Source organism: Piliocolobus tephrosceles, chromosome 2 (assembly GCF_002776525.5).
Source record: "Piliocolobus tephrosceles isolate RC106 chromosome 2, ASM277652v3, whole genome shotgun sequence".
In the NCBI taxonomy this organism is placed as follows: Eukaryota; Metazoa; Chordata; class Mammalia; order Primates; family Cercopithecidae; genus Piliocolobus; species Piliocolobus tephrosceles.
This window is the reverse complement of record NC_045435.1, coordinates 29778750-29801477: the sequence shown is the minus strand read 5'-3', so window position 1 is coordinate 29801477 and position 22728 is coordinate 29778750. Positions and strand designations below refer to the sequence as shown.

The window sequence follows — 22728 nt, the reverse complement described above, 5'->3', positions numbered from 1 at the left end:
CTGCAAGCTCCGCCTCCTGGGTTCACGCCATTCTCCTGCCTCAGCCTCCCGAGTAGCTGGGACTACAGGCACCCCCCACCACGCCCAAATAATTTTTTTTGTATTTTCAGTAGAGACAGGGTTTCACCATGTTAGCCAGGATGGTCTCGATCTCCTGACCTCGTGATCTGTCCACCTCAGCCTCCCAGAGTGCTGGGATTACAGGTGTGAGCCACCGCGCCCGACCAGCATCTGTATTAATGACCTCAGTGGCTGTGCTTTGGAATCATTTCAGGAGTTTTGAAAAATTCTTGCACCTCACCTCAGTCACTCATTCCTTCATTCAACAAATACTTGTTGATTACCCACTTATGTGCCTAGCATGATTCTAGGCACTTAGAGTACATCGGTGAATGAAACACACTCAAATACCTGCCTTCCAGAACACTATATCCTATATACCAAACCAGTCTCTGGAAACGAATTCTGGTGATTCTGGTGAGTATTCAGTTTTCAGAACCACTGCTCTAGGAGTAATTGATGAGAGACAGACTAGGTTTGCTGAGTGTGAATTCAAAATGGGCCTTCTGGCCAGGTGCGGTGGCTCATGCCTGTAATCCCAGCACTTAGGGAGGCCAAGGTGGGCGGATCACAAGGTCAGGAGTTCGAGACCAGCCTGGCCAACATGGTGAAACCCTGTCTCTACTAAATATACAAAAAATTAGCCAGGCGTGGTGGTGAGTACCTGTAATCCCAGCTACTTGGGAGGCTGAGGCCTTAGGAGAATCGCTTTAACTCGGGAGGTGGAATTTGCATAGAGCCGAGATCACGTGATTGCACTCCAGCTTGGGAGACAGGGCGAGAGTCCATTTCAAAAAAAAAAAAAAAAAATGATGGGGGGCCCTTCCCTGCAGATGGCACTGAGGGCCATTCAGTAACAGAGGAGAAAACATTACTGGTAGGTGATCATATATCAAGGGACTAGCCTAAGACCAAGGAGTTAAACTTTGAATTAGCTGACCCTGGAGTTAGTTTTACAGTTATACTATAAAGCAAACTTATTAATGATTATAATAATATTTTACATTTGTATAAATTTAGCTATACTAGTTTCAGAAGACCATTGTTCGTTCAATAAGCATTTGAGTTACACATGGTACGTGTATTGTGCTAAGCCCTTGGGATAAAAGAACAAAGTCATTCTTGTCTTAAAGGACCTTGGATGTGTATGATGTCAGTTGATCCTTCAAAGAACTATGAGGAGTGGAGTTAGCATTCTGGAACCAATTTATATGGCTATTAGGTTTGAGGAAATTAGTAAAAGTAATTGTAGATATTGGGAGCCAGATTTCTCACTGTCAGAAAGATATTACAAATTAGCAGGGGGGAAGACTATACTGAGCCCTGTGGTGCTAGATTAGAATCAGAGATGTAAGTATAAACTCATGCTTTTTTAAATATAAATGCAGATAGATACAGAGGCAAATGTAGATCTATGTCTATACATGGGTTAATAGACATATATTATAGCTGTTTCTGCTGAGAAGGCCTGGAAGCAGTGATACCCCAGTAGCAATGAGAACAGACAGCACCTAGATCTTGGTTTCTAAATTCCATTCTCCAATGAAAGGAACAAAAATTCCTTGGATGGAAAGCTGATTCTAAGAGTGGGGCAGGGGAAACACGAGATGAGCCTGGAGTATCTTGTAGTACCAAAAAGTAAGGAAGTACTAGAAAGGGTGTGTGTGTGTGTGTGTGTGTGTGTGTGCGCGCAGATGTGTGCGTGCATAAAGGGCACAACAGCTAATCCAAAAGAGCACCCAATGGCCAATGTGTGGACAATTTGAACAACATATTAACCCTAGCATTGAATTGTGATCTGAAGAATACAATGAATCTCCATGAGTCCATACTGATATAAATAAATTATTGAATAAATAAATAGGGGAGAAGTGACAGATCTTCCTTGCAGAATAATTATAAATATATTTACATAATCCTTTTTCTAAGAGGTAGAGATTAATTCTCCTCACTTTGAGTGTGGGCTAGACTTAGTATTCACTTCCAAAAAATAAAGGACAAAAAAGGAGAAAATCATATTATAGAAATAGATACTTGAATAGTGTTAACAGGAAATTTAAGGAGGAAAAGAGTACTTCTTTTCACAACTTAACTCCTTCGGTATGATCTGAGTAGATAAATACAAGCGTATTTCATTTGCATAATGAAAAAAAAATCCAGTTAAGTAACAAATAAAAAGAATAAGAAAGTAGGAAAATAAGAATTACTGTAATTATTGTTGGAAAGCTGGGAAAGATGTCATGTATAGATCACAAGCACTGAGGAGGGGATGAGGCAGAGCAAGATGGCTGAATAGAGCCCTCCAGCAATTGCCCCCATGCTGCAGAACAACTATCCACATAAGAACCAAATATCAGGTGGCCAAGCACTGTGCCTTACACCTGTAATACTGGCAGGTTGGGAGGTTGAGGTGGAGGATTGTTTGAGGCCAGGAGTTTGAGACCAGTTTTCTCTACATAGTGAGACCCTGTCTCTACAAAGAAACACAATCAGGTAAGTGATCACAGTACCTAGTTTTAGCATCATATCAAGGAAGGAGACACTGGAAGAGGGTAGGAAAGACAGCCTTGCATTGCCTACACCACCCTTTCCCCCTCCTCCAGCCATGCAGAGAGAATCTCTGTGCTTGCGGGAGGGAGAGCAAAGTGACTGTGCAACTTTTCATTGGAATTCAGTGCTGCTCTGTCGCAGTGGAAAGCAGCGCAGGGCAGAATTGAGCTGATGCCCACAGAGGGAGCATTTAGACCAGCCCTTGCCAGAGGGAAGTCATCCATCCTATCAGTTGGAACACAAGTTCCAGCTAGCCCCACCACTGAGGGCTAAAGTGCTCTGGTGTTCTAAATGAACTTGAAAGGCAGTCTAGGCCACAAGGCCTGCAATTCCTGTGCAAGTCCTAGTGCTGCAATGGGCTTGGAACCAGTGAACATGGGTTGCACACGACCTAGTGAAATACTAGGTGGGGTGGCCAAAGGAGTGCTTGCATCACCACTCCTCCAACTCAGACATCACAGCTTGCAGCTCCAGGAGAAGAGGGAAAAGTAAAGAGGATTTTGTCTTGCAACTTGGATCCCAGCTCAGCCACAGTAAAATAAAGCCCCCATTCTAGACTATAGCTTCTGGATGACAATTCTAGACCAACCCTATGCCGGAAGGGAACCCACTGCCCTAAAGAGAAGGCTACACTCCTGGCAGAATTCACCACCTGCTGACTAAAGAGCCATTGGGTTTTGAATAAACATCAGCAGTAGCCAGTCAGTAGTTGCTGTGGGCCCTGGGCAAGACCCAAAACTGCCCATTTCAGGTGTAACCCAGCACATTTCTCATCTGTGGTGGCCATCAGGAGAGACTCCTGCTTGAGAAAAGGAGAGGGAAGAATAAAGAGGATTTTGTTTTATAACTCAGGTACCAGCTCAGCCACAATAAAATAAAGCACCAAGTAGACTCCTGAAGATTCCAGGCTTTGGCTCCTGGAGTGCATTTCTAGACACCCCACTGGGCCAGAATGGAACCCACGACCCTGAAGGGAGAGACCCAGTCCTGGCAGGATTCATCATCTGCTCAGTAAAGAGCCCCCGGGCTTGAATAAACTTCAGTGATAGTCAGGAGATAGTTGCCCCAGGCCTTGGGCAAAACCCAATACTGTACTGGCTTCAGGTGTGTCCCAGCAGTCTCAGTGGGTTTATCCACAGGAGTGTTGCATGACTCCATACCCAACTCCAGGCAACTCAGCATGAAGAAAGAGACTCCATTTGCTTGGAGGAAAATAGAGGAAGAGAACAAGAGACTCTGCTTGATACGTTAGGGAATTCTGGATCTTTCTCAAGACCACTAAAGTGGTACCTTTGCAAAAGTCACAGCATTACTGGACTTGGGAGTGCCCCCTAATGTACATATGGTTGCAGTGACCAAAGACGTAGATTACAACACTTATTTCCTGTTGAATAACTTAGAAAGCCTTCTGAAGAAGTATGGGTACAAACAGGCCAGACAAAACAAACAGGAATAAATATCTAACTTTTCAGTGCACAAACATTGACAAACATCCACAAGCATCAAGGCCATCCAGGAAAACATGACCTCACTGAATGAACTAAATAAGGCACCAGTGACCAATTCCAGAGTGGCAGAGATATGTGATTTTTGAGACAGAGAATTCAAAATAGCTGTTTTGAGGAAGCTTAACAAAATCCAAGATAACACAGAGAAGAAATTCAGAATCCTATCAGGTAAATTTAACAAACAGATTAAAATTAAAAAGAATCAAGCAGAAGTTCTGGAGGTGAAAAATTCAGTAGACAAACTAAAGAATGCATCAGTCTCTCAACAGTAGAATGGATCAAGCAGAAGAAAGAATGAGTGAGCTTGAAGATAGGCTATATGAAAATACTCAGAGGAGGCAAAAGAAAAAAATATGAAGCATGCCTACAGGATTTAGAAAACAGCTTCAAAAGGGGAAATCTAAGAGTTATTGGTCTTAAAGAGGAAGTTGACAGATTGAGGTAGAAAGTTTATTCAAAGAGATAATATTGGAGAACTTTCCAAATCTAGAGAAAGATACCAGTATTCAAGTCTAAGGAGGTTGTAGATCACTAAGAAAAATTAACTCAAAGAAGACTACCTCAAGACGTGTAATAATCACACTCCCAAAGGTCAAGGATAAAAAAGGATCCTAAAAGCAGCAAGGGAAAGAAAAAAATGACATGTAAAGCATTTCCGGTATGTTTGGCCACAGATTTCTCAGTGGAAACTTTACAGACCAGAAGAGAGTCAGATGACATATTTAAAGTGCTGAAAGAAAAAGACTTTTATCCTAGAATATTATACCCAGTGAAAATACACTTCAAACATCAAGAGGAAATAAAGACTTTCCCAGACAGACAAAATCTGAGGGATTTTGTCAACACCAGACCTGTCCTACAAGAAGTGCTGAAGGGAGTTCTTCAGCCTGAAAGAAAAAGATGTTAAAAAGCAATAAGAAATTGTCTGAAGGTATGTGGTAACAGTAAATATGCAGACAAATACAGAATATTTTAACACTATAATTCTAGTGTGTAAGCTACTCATGTCTTGAGTAGGAAGACTAAAAGAAAAATCTATCAAAAATAATAACTACAACATTTTAAAACGTAGTGTAATAAGATATAAGTAGAAACATCAGAAGGTTAAAAAGCAGGGGATGGGCTGGGCATGGTGGCTCACTCCTGTAATCTCAGCACTTTGGGAAGCCAAGATGGGTCGATCACGAGGTCAAGAGATCAAGACCATCCTGGCTAACATAGTGAAACCCCGTCTCTACTAAAAATATAAAAATCAGCTGGGCTGGGCATGGTGGCGCATGCCTGTAGTCCCACCTACTCGGGCGGCTGAAGCAGGAGAATTGCTTGAACCTGGGAGGTGGAGGTTGCAGTAAGCTGAGATCACACCACTGTACTCCAGCCTGGCAACAGAGTGAGACTCCATCTCAAAAAAAAAAAAAAAAAAAAGCAGGGGATGAAATTTAAGTGTAGAGTTTTGTATCTGATGTAAAAAAAAAAAAAAAAAAAAAAAAATTCAGATTTTCTGTTTACTCTTATGTTCATGAAGTAAACTGTAGTTTTTAAAACCAGATAATAGTTTTTATCAGTTTTCTCTTGGCTTGTTTGTTTTTGCAATCAGAGTTAGATTGTCATTAGTCAAAATAGCGGGTTATAAGATGTTATTTGCAAGCCTCATCGTAACCTCAGGTCAAAAAAATACAATAAATACACAAAATGTATAAAGCAAGAAATTAAAACATACCACCAGAGAAAAACACTGACATGAGAAGGAATAGAAGACCATAAAACAACCAGAAAACAGATAACAAAATGGTGGAAGTAAGTTTTTACCTATCAATAATAATATTGAATGTATGGGCTAAACGCTCCAATCCAAAGACATAGAGTGGCTGAATGGATTAAAGAGGAAAAAGAAGAAGAAGAAAAAACCCCAATTATCTGTTTCCTACAACAAATGCACTTCTCTTATAAAGACACACACACATAGACTGAAAATAAAGGGATGGAAAAGATATACCGTAGAAATGGAAACCAAAATAAGAGCAGGAGTAGCCATACTTATATCAAATAAAATAGATTTCAAGACAAAAACTATAAAAAGAGACAACATCATTATATAATTTTAAAGGGAACATTTCAGCAAGAGGATATAACAACTGTAAATATATATGCACCCAATAGGGGAGCACCCAGATATATAAAGTAAATATTATTATATCAAAAAGAGAGATGGACCCCAATACAATAACAGTTGGAGACTTTAACACTTCACTTTCAGCATTGGACAGATTATTCAGACAGAAAATCAATAAACATTAGACTTAATTTGCACTATTGACCAAATGGACTTAATAGATATTTATAGAACATTTCATCCAACAGCTGCAGAATATACAGTTTTCTCCTCAGCATATGGATCATTCTCAAGGATAGATCCTATGTTAGGCCACAAAGCAAGTGGTGATTTTTTGTGTGTGTGTTTGTTTGTTTTTTGTTTTGTTTTGCAAGACAGGGTCTCACTCTGTTGCCCAAGCTGAAGTGCAGTGGCACGATCATGGCTCATTGCAACCTCAACTTCCCAGGCTTAAGTGATTCTGCCACCTCAGTCTCTGCAGTATTTGGGACTATAGGCACATGCCACCTATCTGGATACTTTTTTCTATTTTTTGTAGAGATAGGGTCTCACTATGTTGCCTAGGCTAGTCTTGAACTCCTAGGCTCAAGCAGTCCTCCCACTTCTGCCTCCCAGAGTGATGGAATTACAGGTGTGAGCCACTGTGCCTGGACAAAGTCTTAAAACGTTTTTAGCTGGGCTTCGCCGGTGGCTCACGCCTGTAATCCCAGGACTTTGGGAGGCTGAGGTGGGTGGATCACAAGGTCAAGAGTTCAAGACCAACCTGGCCAAGATGGTGAAACCCCGTCTCAAGTAAAAATGCAAAAAAATTAGCCAGGCATGGTGGTGGGCATCTGTAATCCCAGCTACTTGGGAGGCTGAGGGAGAGAATTGCTTGAACCCAGGAGGTGGAGGTTGCAGTGAGCTGAGATCGCATCACTGCGCTCCAGCCTGGGTGACGGAGCAAGACTCCATCTCAAACAAACAAACAAACAAACAAACAAAAAGAAACTGAAGTTGAAATAATCTTGCTGAGTGTGGTGGCTCATGCCTAATCCCAGCACTTTGGGAGGCCAAGGCGGGCGGCTCATGTGAAGTCAGGAGCTTGAGACCAACCTGGCCACCATGGCAAAACCCCGTCTGTACTAAAAATCCGAAGGAAAAAAAAAAAAAAAAAGCCGGGCATGGTGGTGAAATAATATCAAGTATCTTCTCTGATCATTATTCCTAGTGGAATAACGCTATAATCAGTAATAAGAGAAACTTCGGAAACTATGTGAATATAGGAAAATTCAACAATATGCTCCTGAGTGACCAGTGGGTCAATGAACAAATTAAGAAGGAAATTTAAAAATTCCTTAAATGAAAATGGAAACACAGCATACAAAACCCCATGGGATACAGCAAAAGTGGTAATAAGAGGAAAGCACCCACATCAAAAAAGTAGAAAAACTTCAGACATGATGGCTCATGCTTGTAATCCCAGCACTTTGGGAGGTCGAGGCAGGCAGATCACCTGGGGTCAGGAGTTCAAGACTAGCCTGGCCAACATGGTGAAACCGCGTCTCTACTAAAAACTACAAAAATTAGCCAGGCATGCTGGTGGGCGCCTGTAATCCCAGTTACTCGGGAGTCTGAGGTAGGAAGAATTGCTTGAACCTGCAAGGTGCAGGTTGCAGTGAACCAAGATCGCACTGCTACACTCCAGCCTGGGTGACAGAGTGAGACTCCATTTCAAAAATAAAAATAAAAATAAGTAGAAAAACTTCAAATAGCCTAACAGTACATTTTAAGAAACTAGAAAAGCAGTATCAAAGCAAACTCAAAAGCAGTGGAAGAAATTAAGTAAAGATCAGAGCAGAAATAAGTGAAATTGAAATGAAAACAAAAACAATAAAATAGATTGACAAAACAAAACTTTTTTTTTTTTTTGGAGACAGAGTCTCACTCTGTCACTCAGACTGGAGTGGCGCGTGATCTTGGCTCACTGCAACCTCCGCCTCCCGGGTTCAAGTGATTCTCCTGCCTCAGCCTTAAATTACAGGCATGTGCCACCACACCCGGTGAATTTTTATATTTTTAGTATAGACAGGGTTTTGCCATGTTGGCCAGGCTGGTCTTAAACTCCTCAAGTGATATGCCTCCCTTGGCCTCCCAAAGTGCTGGGATTACAAGTGTGAGCTACTGTAACCTGGCCAAAAAGTTTGTTTTTTGAAAAGATAAACAAAATCCACAAACCAAGACAAAAAGAGAGGAGACCCAAATAAAATAAAAAATGAAATAGACATACAGTGGATACCACAGAAATTCAAAGGATCATTACAGACTACTATAAGCAACTATATGCCAATAAATTGGAAAACCTGGAAGAAATAAATTCCTAGACACATGCAACCTACCAAAATTGAACCATGAAGAAGTCCAAAACCTAAGTAGACCAATAACAATTAATGATATCAAAGTCATAATTAAAAGTCTCCCAGCAAAGAAAAGCCCAGGACCCAATAGCTTCACTGCTGAATTCTACCAAACATCTAAAGAAGAACTAATACCAGTCCTGTGGAAACTATTAAGAAAAATAGAGGAGGAGGGAATACTTCGAACTCATTCTATGAAGCCAGGGTTACCCTGATACCAAACCAAACAAAGACACATCAATAAAAGAAAACTACAGGCCAATATCTGTGGTGAACATTGATGCATCCTTGATCCTCCACTGCACTCCAAACTGGGCAACAAGAGCGAACCTCTGCTCAAAAAAAAAAGAAAGAAAGAAAAACAGATAAACAAACTCTGTTACAAATTCACATGCAGTTGTATATTTATACTCAGCAATAAAAATGAACAAACTACTAGATGAATTCAATAAAAATGAACAAACTACTAGATGAATTTCAGAAACATTATGCTTAATGAAAGCTTTACACAAAATAATTCCCAACCAGTACATTTGTATGAAGTTTTTATGGTGAAAAAATTTAGGATGGGGTTTGCTTCTGGAGTAGGGGAAGGGATTGACTTGAAAGGGTCATGAAATAACTTTCTCAGGCTGGGCACGGTGGCTCACACCTGTAATCCCAGCACTTTGGTACGCCACGATGGGTGGGTTGCTTGAGGTCAGGAGTTTGAGACTAGGTTGGCCAACATGGTGAAACCCCATCTCTACTAAAAATAAAAAATTAGCTGAGTATGGTGGAGGGTGCCTGTAATCCCAGCTACTAGGGAGGCTGAGGCAGGAGAATTGCTTGAACTCAGGAGGCAGAGGTTGCAGTGAACAGAGATTGTGCCACTGCACTCCAGCCTGGGCAACAGAGTGAGACTCTGTCTGAAAAAAAAAAGGAATTTTCTCTGGTGATAATGTTCTGTACCTTGATGGGGTTAGGTCATACAGTTGTGTGCATTCATCAGAACCCATTGAATATTATACATAAGATTTATGCAATTTATTATATGTAAGGTTTACCTTGAGGAAAAAAGTTTTGAAAAATATGATTTTGATGCAGGTTATCTGAGCACAACACTCGAGAAGTACTGGGTTTGACTAACTTCAGGAATAGTTCTTCCATAAAAGCATAATAATTCAGAGATTACTAACGTAATTCTTTGGCATTCAGAAACTAATGCAGCCAAAATATTAATGGAACCAGGTGCAGTGGTTCCAAGCACTTTGGAAGACTGAGACAGCAGGATCACTTGAGGCCAGGAGTTAAGAGAGACCAGCCTGGACAGCATAGCGAGAGCCCATCTCTACAAAAAATTAGCTGGGAATAGTGGTGTGTGCCTGTATTCCTAGCTACTTAAGAGGCTGAGGTGGGAGGATCACCTGAGCCCAGGACTTTCAGGCTGCAGTGAGCTGTGATCATGCCACTGCACACCAGCCTGGATGACAAAGCAAAATCTTTTCTCTAAAAACATTTTTAAAAATTAAAAAAAATTTTTAATGACACTTTAAATATTTTAAAGTGTATATTTGTATTTAGTTATGTAAATATATTCAAAATGTAATTTCTTTATTAATAAGCTAATTATTAAGTGAACAGGGATTTATGAAAATATTGTATAGTTACTTTCCATAGATGCTCTTTTTTTTTAGCATCAGGAATGCAATTTTAATAGAATGAACATTGGACCTCTGAATAATTTTACATTGAGATGGATATTCATAATGGCATTTGGTAAATGGGATGATTTTGATTTACAGTTGTATTCCTCTTTCAGTTAAATTCCTGGCTTTCACCTGAGTGCAGAGAATGTTTACTTATGTGATAGACCCTTAGTGTCATTGACTTTAAGATTGTAGATATTGGTTGTTATGGACTGAGCCCAGAAAAAAAAAAAAAGATTCTAGATGTTTAGACAGCTAGAACTTTTACTTTATGTACCTTAATTTTATGTGAAATTATCTGCAGACTTTCAAAAGGGCTGCAGGGGAAAGGCTGGAACTAGGGTATTGGGCAGATGCTTGAACTTTCACCAATTAAAGATAACTGCCTGTGTTTCCAACTTTTTCCTATCAGAATCACCTGGGGCATTATTAAAATTCAGATCCCTCTCTTGAAGTTTCTAAAATTTTTCTGTACCTAAAAAGCCAAAAACAAAAAAGAAAGAGAGAAAGGAAGGGAGTGAGGGAGGAAGGGAGGGAGAAGGGAAGGGAAGGAGAGGGGAGGGTAAGGCAGGGGAGGGGAGGGAGAGGAGGGGAGATCACCCAAAGAGATTGTTGAAAATGCAAATTCCTGGGCCCTACCTGTATCTCTCATTTGTCATGTTTGGAATGAAGCCCCAAATTTACATTTTTAAAGAACACATACAATGCAAAGGTCTGAGGACTGTCTTCTAATGTCACTGCCTTAGGGGAAGGTCCCTATGTAAGTTTTCAGGCAATCTTACAAGAGAGAAGTAGGAGGTAGGAAATTGAAGGAAAGATAATTTTAGAATTGAGGACAGAAGTTAGGGTAAGACCCAAGTGGAGGACTTTGAGTAACCAGCAGCTAGTGAGGAACAAAGGGACAATGAGCTTGCATAAGAGAAAACAGAGAATCACCTCTTGGGGACCATCCAATGGCTGTAAGACTACCATCTTTGTGGGAGTGGAGCATTGGTAACCAAATAGGAAAGTGACTTTTGAGAGCAACTCTATTGATTTGCTTTCAAGTGGTGGGGAGAATTCAGGATCATCCTTCGTGGCACTAAAAATGTGCTTGCATGCCATAGGTTGTCAGCCCTTGCCTTACGTGGTGCTAATGGACACCTCGCAACTATAAACATTCATTGATTTTTCTCTTGTGTAGTAAGAAGAAAGCATAACCCATAGACCATCTTCTGGCAGAAGATGATACATTTGGATCAGAAACGGGAGGCATTGGAAGCCAGGAATCAAAAGTGAAGAAACTCTGCAAGCCCTTAGGTGAGAAGGTCACAGGGATTATTCATTTATTTATTTAATTACATGTCCCCCACCATCACCATATGGTTACCTATTGCTTTTAGGCTGAGAGGTACTTCACAAATGGTAGGGAAAAGGTGGAATAGGAATAAGCTGCTGGACATGGGTTTTGATGACACGTTTCTCCACAGGCTGCTTCAGTCAGTACTTTCTGTCTTCCCCTTCCTGCATTCATGTCTACTTATTTCCCAGGACCCTTCTCCTTCCTCCCTAGGGCTAAAGTTAACCTGAAATATCTCACTAACATTTAAAGCTAACATTTATTAAATCCTTATTACTACTAGGCAACATGGTCTTGTGCTGTCCCTGCAAAATTTCATTGCCTGCTCGGAACAATCCAAAAATGTAATACTGTTATTATGATTCACGTGTAGATGAAGCATCTGAGGTTCTGAGGGTTATATAACTTTCCCAAGACCTGACAGCTAGGAAGTGGCAGAAACAGATTTTAAACTCATGCTTTCTGACTTCAGACTTCATACTTGCTACTTTTTCTCTCTCTCAGAGAAAAAAATGGGAAACCACACTACTTGCACCTCCTCCAGTGTACCACAGCAGGTATCCCAACTTGGTAGACTCGTTTTGAAAGGTTGCTGATATGGTTTGGCTGCGTCCCCATCCAAATCTCATCTTGAATTGTAGTTCCCATATTCCCATTTGTCATGGGAGGGGCCCAAGTGAGAGGTAGTTGAATCATGGGGGCCGTTACCCTCATGCTGTTCTTGTGATAGTGAGTGAGTTCTCATGAGATGATGATTTTATAAGGAGCTTTCCTCACTTTGCTCACCACTTCTCCCTCCCTCCGCCATGTAAAGAAGGATATGTTTGCTTCCCCTTCCACCATGATTGTAAGTCTTCTGAGGCCTCCCCAGCCCTGAGGAACTGTGAATCAGTGAAACCTCTTTCCTTTATAAATTACCTAGTCTTGAGCATTTCTTCATAGCAGCGTGAGAATGGACTAACACAGTAAATTGGTACTGGGAGTGGGGCACTGCTATAAGAATATCTGAAAATGTGAAAGCACCTTTGGAACTGGGTAACAGGTAGAGGTTGAAACAGTTTGGAGGGCTCAGAAGAAGGCAGGAAGATGTGGGAAAGTTTGGAACTTCCTAGAGACTTGTCGAATGATTTTGACCAAAATGCTGATAGTGATGTGGACAATGAAGTCCAGGCTGAGGTGGTCTCAGATGGAGATTAGGAACTTCTTGGAGACTACAGCAAAGGTGACCCTTGCTATGCTTTAGTGAAGAAATTGGAAGCATTTTGCTTTTCCCTAGAGCTGTGGAACTTTGAACTTGGGAGAGATAATTTAGGTTATCCGGTAGAAGAAATTTCTAAGCAGCAAACTGTTCAAGAAGTGACAGAGCACCATGATTGTAAGTTTCCAGAGGCCTCTCCAGCACTGTGGAACTGTAACTCAATTAACCCTCTTTCCTTTGTAAATTTCCCAGTCTCATGTATTTCTTTATGGCAGCATAAGAATGGACTAATACAGTTGTCAGTCTCTGGGATATAAAAGTGTCACAGCTTTCATTATGAAATTTTTGAAAGTCAGAGAAGAGAATGAAATCACCAAAATATCACTACCCTTACTTAACTATGATTAATATATTAATGTATTTGCTTTCCGGCCTTTTCCATATATGTATATATTTTCCAATAGGGCATGTATTATTTAGTAGCCTGATAATTGAAATATATATAGAATTTTCATGCCCAGATTTTAATGACATTCAAATGATAATGTGAGACTTCTAGCAGTTTGAAGTTAAAGCCCAACAAATGAGTGAGTGAATGAATGCTTGCTTTCATGTATGGAATATTACATGTTTGTGCTCTTGTCATGTTTGGTTTTTTTGTGTTCAGAGTTGGGGACCATTGTTTTAGTTTAAATTCTGTATAGCACTTCACATGAACAAATAGCATACTCTCCCAACTCAAGTATGTTCTACCTATCTTTCCAGCTCTTGCTCAAATTCACATCCCCTTTAAGCTTTTCTTGATTTCCAAGCTTGCAGTGATATTTTTTCTACTCAAGTTTTCTCAAGTACTTTCTGGCTATACCTCACATTTGATATTCACCATTTTCCACATTTACTAATTATAGTACTTTTATCCTATTTTCTTATACTTCTTTCTATCTGCAATACCTAATCCAATGCTTTTCAATGTCAGTTTTTTTTTTAGCATTTTAATATTCAAATCAAATGGCTATTGATCAATTTTTATAAGATTCTAGAATGACTAAGCTTTCTGGTGTGTCTTTCTATCCTTTTGTAGGTTCCTATTACTGTAACCATGCCAGAAATGACAGAGAATGAGACGCCTACAAAAAAGCAGCACAGGTATGTATCCATAGCCCCAATGTAATATACTTTGGGCAGATAAGAAGCAGAATTAGTTCCTATTTTGCCACATAGGTAGTCCTTAGAGAACTTTTATTTAGATACCTAGGAAATTATTACTCTCCAAAAATATTTTTAGATAAATACAGATTTACTGAAAAAGGTATATGGTTAAAAATTTTCCGTCCTGGCCAGGTGCAGTGGCTCACGCCTGTAATCCCAGCACTTTGGGAGGCCAAGGCTGGTGGATCACCTGAGGTCAGGAGTTGAAGACTAGCCTGGCCAACATGGCGAAAGCCTGTCTCTACTAAAAATACAAAAATTAGCTGGGTATGGTGGCACGTACCTGTAGTTCCAGCTACTCGAGAGGCTGAGGCAGGAGAATTGCTTGAACCTGGGAGGCAGAGGTTGCAGTAAGCCAGAATCACACCGCTGCACTCAAGCCTAGGTGACAGAGACTCCATCTCAAAAAAAAAAAAAGGAAAAAAAATTGTCTGTTCTTATTCTACTAGCAGTGTAACAAGAATGACTGTCAGTAGTTAATATATTACCAAATCTATGTTAAATGTTTTGTTGCTAATGACATTTTCACTTGCCCATAGTATTAATTTTTGTATAACCTAAGTTCATTTAGGCTGTAGTCAGTTTGAATAGACATTTTGTGACATTATAATCCATTAATGCTAATATGCATATCAGAACAATATTACTTCTGGTTCTTTGTATAACCTTTTTTTCTGAGTTTCTAGCACCTTTAGCAATGTTTCTGCTTAGAATTGCATGGCCAATGCTTCTACTAATATTAAAATCACGATTCTCTTTCCTTACCAAATAGCTGTTAGAGAATGCTAATGTTTTGAGTAATTGTGTATAAAAGGGAAGGTCAATGCTTTTAGTAGATTGGATTTCAAGAAAATTTAAGAGTTTGGACAACCTAAAGTACATGAACACAAGATAGCTCAAATGCCACTCGTCTGTGCACAGGTGCTGTTGGCTGCAACGTCTCCCTCCTTAGGGATTACAAAACTAATCTCTACTGTTGCTTGTGTCTCCTGTACACCCACACCCGTACTGGCCCAGGTGCAGGACAAACATCAGAAATCATCTACTTGGCACATCACGTCATGAATTTACCAGCACCTAAGTTACATTTTGAAACAATTAATTAAGCTTTTCAGTGATTGATTCATTTCCCAACCTATGACTTCTGGGTATGGAAGAATAGAGAGTTGTCGTTACCTCCAGAAATTGTGGTTTCTAAATTTATATTGAGGTTCTCTGCCATTAGATTTTTATACCATAATATATATTACGGAAATGTTTCTTCAGATTGTTTCTTATTGCTGCAACAAATACAAATTCATAAAATTTATTTTTATGATTCTCAAAGTATAAAGTGGTAAAAATACTTTCCCATTATTTTGTTACCTTTTATCTGTACTTTTTGTTTCAGAAAGAAAAACCGGGAGACACACAATGCAGGTAGAAACAATTTAAATTTTACCTGTTAGCATTTTTTGCATTCAAAATGAAATCATACTGCAGTTGATTATAAGTTTTTATGTTATAAGCAAGGAATCACTATTCATTATGTTTTAGGAAAATGTTCCCTTATTGTTTTTAATTGACAAAATGCTCCCTGAGTCTCTCGAAGATGGCTTGCTTATCATCTTCTGATTCATAGTCTGTTTAGATACTTTAAGAGATTACTGTATCCCTGGAGCTAGTGTTTTAAGTGATTTTACCTACCAAGGTAGTCCAGATATTATTCTCCTGGATTGTATGGAGAGAATGTATCTTTGCAACAATTCCGGAGGGGGCTGACTGCCTAGAGGTATAGGTAAGAGATGAGCAGCAGGCTATAGATCCTTTAGGCCTTACAATGTGAACAGTCTTAAATTAAGTTCTGGAGTCCTCAATTATGGGGAAAAGTATAGAAAATAAATGTTGGATTTTATCTCAGATATTGAAATTATAGGCCAAAGCCAGATAAACATCTATAAAATTAATTGTGCATACGTTTGGAATTTGGCACACTGTGTAGCATCTTATTTTCTATCACGGACTGCATTCAGGTCTAAAAAATATTATTTTAGAAGCTAATTTTTATTATTCTATAAATGATACCTTCCTTTGTCTAAGCAAAGGACCCCTGGGACAATTTTATCTATGGAAAAGTATGTTGAACATTGTGGGATATTGCTGTTTCTCAGAATGTGGAGTTTATTGCCTTTGAAACTACATTTTTCAGCAGGGGGTAAAAAGTCTTAATGTTGACTTTTTTTAACCTCCTTGCATTACAAAATCTAGTCTTAGAAACCAACAAATACTATTATTAGAGAATTCAGAGGAAAGGTAAGTACAGTTTATTGCTTTAATTTTTTTTTTTGGCTGTATAAATTAATCTTTTTGATCATAAGAGCTAAGCCTTTTTTATTGGAATCACGTGTCACATGGTGCCATAGATATGTGCTTATAGGCCGAGCATGGTGGCTCATGCCTGTAATCCCAGCACTTGCAGAGGTCAAGGCAGGTAGATCACCTGAAGTCAGGAGTTTGAGACCAGCCTGGGCAACATGGTGAAACCCCATTTCTACTAAAAATATAAAAAATTAGCCGGATATGGTGGTGCATGCCTGTAATCCCAGCTACTCAGGAGGCTGAGGCAGGAGAATTGCTTGAACCTGGGAGCCGGAGGATGGCATGAGCTGAGATCATGCCATTGCATTCCAGGGGTGACAGAGTGAGGCTCTGTCTCAAAAAAAAAAAAAAAAAAAAAAAAGCTGTTTATCATAACTTACTAAGAAAGACTAATTAGGTGTCATTGAAAAGGATGCTAGGGCAGGCTTGATGGCTTATGCCTGTAATTCCAATACTTTGGTAGACCAAAGCAGGAGGATATTTTGAGCCTAGGAGTTCAAAACCAACCTGGGCAACATAGGGAGACCCCACCTCTACAAGTAATAAAAAAAATTAGCCAGGCATGGTAGTGCATGCCTATGATTCCAGCTACTCTGGAGGCTGAGGTGGAAGGATTGCTAGAGCCTGGGAGGTCAAGGCTGCAGTGAACTGTAATTGTGCCATTGCACTCCAGCCTGGGCAACAGAACAAGACCTAGTAGCAAAAAAAAAAAAAAAAAAAAAAAAAGCGGGTGGGGGAAGAAAGAAAAGAAGGATGCTCTTACTGCTAGATCATAAAGCAAAAAATATATATATTTGGCAAGACAAGTCACACCCATGCTACTGAAAGATCATCTACTTAGAAGCACTGGAATCCTTTGTTAAAAAGGAATGATTTAGAAAACTTTGTAATAGAAAATAGACAATACTAATGGTTCCACTTACAGTGTCTTATAGAAATTATTTGTATAATGTCTTCTGTCCTTTGACCTCTTTTAAATTTGTAACACATAAGCCTGGAACATTTCACAGTTGATTGAGAAGCTGTCAGTTGCTTTGTTTCTTTGATGGGAAAGATCCCATCAAAGATCAAAGTGGAGAGTCCGGATCCCAGATCCCATAGAGAAAACCAAACCAGTGCCCTTTCTTACGTATTTTAAGTCATAACTAATAGCTGTTTCTGTTCCAAAAAGGCCCAGTAGTCATCCAAAAAGGTGTTTTAAGGTTCTTTAATCTGCCTAGAAAGGCCTTATTTGCCCATTTGCCGTAAAGAGACAGCTTTCTAATAACTTGTTGGTTAGTGGATTCTTTAAATTTGATTATCGCTAAAATCTCTAGTAATTACTTGAACTGTAGTAGAATGATGACCTAATAGTAATGAAATATTAGCAATTCCTATTTGTTTGTAATTTTAATGTAATTATTATCAATGATGGTCTTTAAAATTTTAAGGTCTGGTACAGTGGCTCACGCCTGTAATCCCAGCACTTCGGGAGGCTGAGGTGGGCCGATAGCTTGAGCTCAGGAGTTTGAGACCATCCTACACAACATGGCAAGACCCTGTCCCTACTAAAAATACAAAAAAAAAAAAAAAATAGTTGGGCATGGTGTTGCATGCCTGTGGTCCCAGCTATTCAGGAGGCTTGAGCCCAGGGAAGGGGCTGAGGGCAGGAGGTTGCAGTGAGCTGAGATCGCACTACTGCACTCCAGCCTGGGTGACAGAGACCGACCCTGTCTCAAAGAAAAAACAAAATGCTAATAAAAGTATTACTTATGTAGATTTCTATAAAACTAGACTTAAAAAATGACATCGTAGACATTTTACTTATTACAGTTATTTATAGTAGATAGTGTTTAATAAGCCCTTCACCTTCACCTTCTCCTTCCTTTTTTTTTTTTTTTTTTTTTCCCAAACGGACTCTCGTTCTGTTGCCCAGGCTGGAGAGCAGCAGCATGATCTCGGCTCACTGCAGCCTCCATCTCCTGGGTTTCAAGAAATTCTCCTGCCTCAGCCTCCCAAGTAGCTGGGACTACAGGCGTGTGCCACCATGCCCAGCTTCTTTTTGTATTTTTAGTAGAGATGGGGTTTTGCCATGTTGGCCGGACTGGTCTCGAACTCCTGACCTCAGGTAATCTACCCGTCTTGGCCTCCCACAGTGCTGGGTTTGCAGGTGTGAGCCATCATGCCTGGCTATTGATAAACATTTCTTAGTGATTTCTTTACCTAAAACTTCTTTACCTTGGTTGAATGAAGGCACTGTGACTAAGTAGTGTAAGGTTTGATAAACGAATTTTCTCCCATCTAGTGGAGAGGCATAGAAAGAAGAAAATCAATGCTGGGATAAACAGAATAGGAGAGCTGATCCCATGTTCTCCTGCCCTGAAGCAGGTAAGAAGTCTACTTATATCCTCATTCAATGCATATTAACAGACAATTCCCTAAGTTGTTTTGGTGCTTTGAATGATTATTTTTGTTCCTTTCTGTTTCTATGTATGGTTCTTTTGAAGTTAATAATTGCCTTGTTTTAATTCTTCCCATGCTTCCAACAGTCTTTTAGTACAGTTTCTTCATGGTCAAATGTACCATATAATTTCTAGACTCTTCAGTTTTCTCTTGATTACTGAGTTAATCACATGACTGTGCTTACGTATATGCAACTCTATTTGCCAGGCATTTTTTCATTTTGTTTTCCTGCCAATGCATGTTCCTACTCCTTTTAAATTCTTACTTAGAATCTTCTAAGGATCTTTTAAAAAATCTATTCTCCATGCCCTCTTAACCCCCAGTAGTATTTAAAATCTCAGCTTAAAGTATGACAGTGTCCTCTAATGAAGGTGCCTTTTTGTTCCTTCTAATGATGAGGATAACGCATGCTCCACTGAAAGCAAAACAAAACAAAAAATTGAAACAATATGAAAGGCATGAGAGGGTTTAAAAAATAAATTGATATCTTACTCCCAAGCAATAATCACTATTATAATGTTGTAATTAAATGAAAATATGGAAAAACTTAATAAGACACATAGCAAATGGCACTAAAAAGCTTAAAACAACAAACATTAATCTCCTACCTGCTTCCTAACCCCAACACAGCTCCTCAGAAGCAAATAGTCTCAACCATTTCTTCTGCTTTTTTCTCCCTGTTATATTTCTAAATAACATACTTTTGTTGCTGTACCTGAATTTTTCAATTTTAGATATTATCTATTGACTCGTTGTTATGTTTTTCCTCTGACTTCTTCTTCTTCAGTCCTCCCATTATATTTCTATGACTTTTGGTTAAATCGGTATTCAGTTTTTATGTTTTTAAGAGAGTAAATGTTATTCATGGTTGTGCCAAGGAGTGTACTATTATTATATTTCGTTTGTTGCTTTTGTCTTTGGGGGGAGTAAATAATTTCTTCATAGTTTTCCATTTGCTTAATTTTTCATATACTTATCTTTAATCCTTCTGACACTTCCAACCATCTCTTAGTAGAGTTTTCTTCAAGGTCGAGTGTACTACATAGTTTTCATTTGCCATTTTCTTTCTTCAAGACTTTACTTCTGGAACCCTCTGTTCTCCTTTTTCATTCTCAACCAGTTGGCCTCTTCCAGCTCTTCTGTTTTTAATTGCAGCTCTTATATTTTTAATTTCCAAGAGTCTTTTTTCTTATTCTCTGTTCCTTTTCCTACAATATGTTTGTGGATACAATATCTTCTCACCTCTGAATAGTATATGCAGGTGTTTTCCTGAAGTTTTTTTCAGTTTATGTTTATTTCCTCTGATTTCCTTTTTTCCCCTTTTTGTCTTTTCTTTTTTTAGGAAGGTTTTCTTTAAATGTTTGGTGACTTGAAGCTGTTTTTTTCTTTCTTGGGAATGAGGTATTAAAAAGCTGATTGAATAGATTTATCTTTTGGTGGCCCTAAGTGTTGCATGATTAGAAGCTATGCTAGTTTTGTTGTTCTTGTTGTGGAACTAAAACATATCAGTATTTGTAGTTTTTTTCTTTTGTGGGATAGCTATTAAGTTTTTTATTTTCTCAGAGAAGAACCCATCAGTCTCCTGCCTGGGAGTGGAACTGGTAGCAAGAGGAGTATAAGCCTGGTTGCTATTATTCTGGGCGCTGGATGGGGGTTGGGGGGCTAGAGCGTCTTGTGCTGTAGTAGGCAGAGTTTTACTCTACCCCCGTTTCACTTAGGACCCTCGTCTTGTCCACTTTTGTGCCAAGTATCCCTGAGGTTGAAATTCTCTGGTTCAAATTTCACAGAAAATAAACTTGTCTCTTGCGGTTTGGGCAGGAAGGGAAAGTCATCCAGCTGTGTAGAATATGCGCGTGGGGGCAGGGTAGGGGGTGGTTCTTACTACTGCTTTATTAGGAGTCTTTCAGCCAGTTCCCCTCTATTTTAACCCCCAGCTCACCCCACCTTCTGTAGAGGCTGGTGGTTCTCAGTGTTGAGCCTTCCCAGGATGTCAAAGGAGCAAATCAGCTTGCTTCTCTATGTTATCTCCCTTGGAAAGGACTTACTCTTCATTTCCTTTCATTCTGCCCTGTAGGATGGACTTAGACTTTCCATATATGGTTTTTTAAATTTTTTAATTTTTATTTATTTTTTTTAGATGGAGTCTCATTCTATCGCCTAGGCTGGAATTCAGTGGCATGATCTTGGCTCACTGCAACCTCCACCTCCCAGGTTCAAGTGATTCTCTTGCCTCAGCCTCCTGAGTAGCTGGGATTACAGGTGCATGCCACTACGCCAGGCTAATTTTTGTATTTTTAGTAGAGATGGGGTTTTGCCATGTTGGCCAGGCTGGTCTCGAACTCTTGACCTCAAGTGATGCGTCCACCTCAGCCTCCCAGAGTGCTAGGATTATAGCGCCCAGCTCCATATATGTATTTTTCAGCCTTTTTAAAAATTGTTCTTTCTGTTTCCTTAACACAATGGCACACACTACGCCTTCTAATTTGTTTTTCTTTCTCCACATCTCAATGGAAGGTAGCTACTCAGTAAACATAGATGTTTGCCCAGGAAAATCTTACTTTCCTGCTCTTGGCTTTCATCCCTGCGAGTTTCTCTGAGGAAAGGAAACCATAACCATTTTACTCTACCCCCCTAGAATGTGCAAAGGAAGTCAGTATTTGGCTATCAGAAGCAGAGCCGACTAAGATTTTCTTCACAAGCTTTGGCCCCTGTCTGCAGTAGTGGGGTGGGCGGCTGGGAATTATCAGGTTCTGCCTTTGTTCAGATTATTGTTTTTAAAAAGAACAGTATTATTTTTCTCTTAGTAGTAAATAATTTTCTGGGTTTATGTATTGGGTCTCTGTTGGGACTCAGTGCAAAGAACTCAGAATTATAAATTGCCAAACAAAGGACTAAATCACAGTGATTCCTACATGAAAACAGTTATCTGCAAAGTACTAGAGATAGCTAATAATATATATCCTGGAGTAGAGGTTAAATATTCATTGCAACATTCTTGATAGCTGAAGGAGAAAAATCAGAAATGACAAGATATCTTAAATGTTTATCAACAATAGACTGGTAAATAAAATAAATACAGTCATTAGAAACAATAAATAGGCTGGGCGCGGTGACTCACACCTGTAATCCCAGCACTTTGGAAAGCTGAGGCGGGTGGATCATGAGATCAGGAGATCGAGACCATCTTGGCTAACGTGGTGAAACCCCATCTCTACTAAAAACAAACAAACAAAAAATTAGCTGGGCGTAGTGGCAGGTGCCTGTAGCTACTCGGGAGGCTGAGGCAGGAGAATGGCGTGAACCTGGGAGGTGGGGTTGCAGTGAGCCGAGATTGCGCCACTACACTCCAACCTGGGCGACAAAGCAAGACTCCATCTCAAAAAAAAAAGAATAAGTAGGGGCAGGGCATGGTGGCTCACACTTGTAATCCCACCACTTTGGGAGGCCAAGGCGGGAGGATCACCCGAGGTCAGGAGTTCGAGACCAGCCTGGCCAACATGGTGAAACCCTGTCTCTACCAAAAAAAAAGGATTATAAATTATTCTACTACAAAGACACATGCACACGTATGTTTATTGCGGCACTATTCACAATAGCAAAGACTTGGAATCAACCCAAATGTCCATCTGTGACAGACTGGATTAAGAAAATGTGGCACATATACACCATGGAATACTATGCAGCCATAAAAAAGGATGAGTTTGCGTCCTTTGTAGGGACATGGATGCAGCTGGAAACCATCATTCTTAGCAAACTATCACAAGAAGAGAAAACCAAACACCGCATGTTCTCACTCATAGGTGGGAACTGAACAATGAGATCACTTGGACTCGGGAAGGGGAACATCACACACTGGGGCCTATCATG

General features: G+C 39.8%; 1 non-coding gene across 1 annotated transcript in view; it reads left to right on the top strand.

The window, feature by feature from the left end:
- The window catches only part of LOC111543476, a 28716-nt gene extending 7671 nt beyond the window's left edge, over positions 1 to 21045 (top strand). Inside the window, exons 2-5 of the transcript XR_003309891.1 lie at positions 11499 to 11614; positions 13934 to 13998; positions 15452 to 15480; positions 18704 to 21045. This is a non-coding gene — a transcript (uncharacterized LOC111543476). The remainder of the gene's footprint in view (positions 1 to 11498; positions 11615 to 13933; positions 13999 to 15451; positions 15481 to 18703) is intronic.
- The last annotated feature ends 1683 nt before the right edge of the window (positions 21046 to 22728 follow it).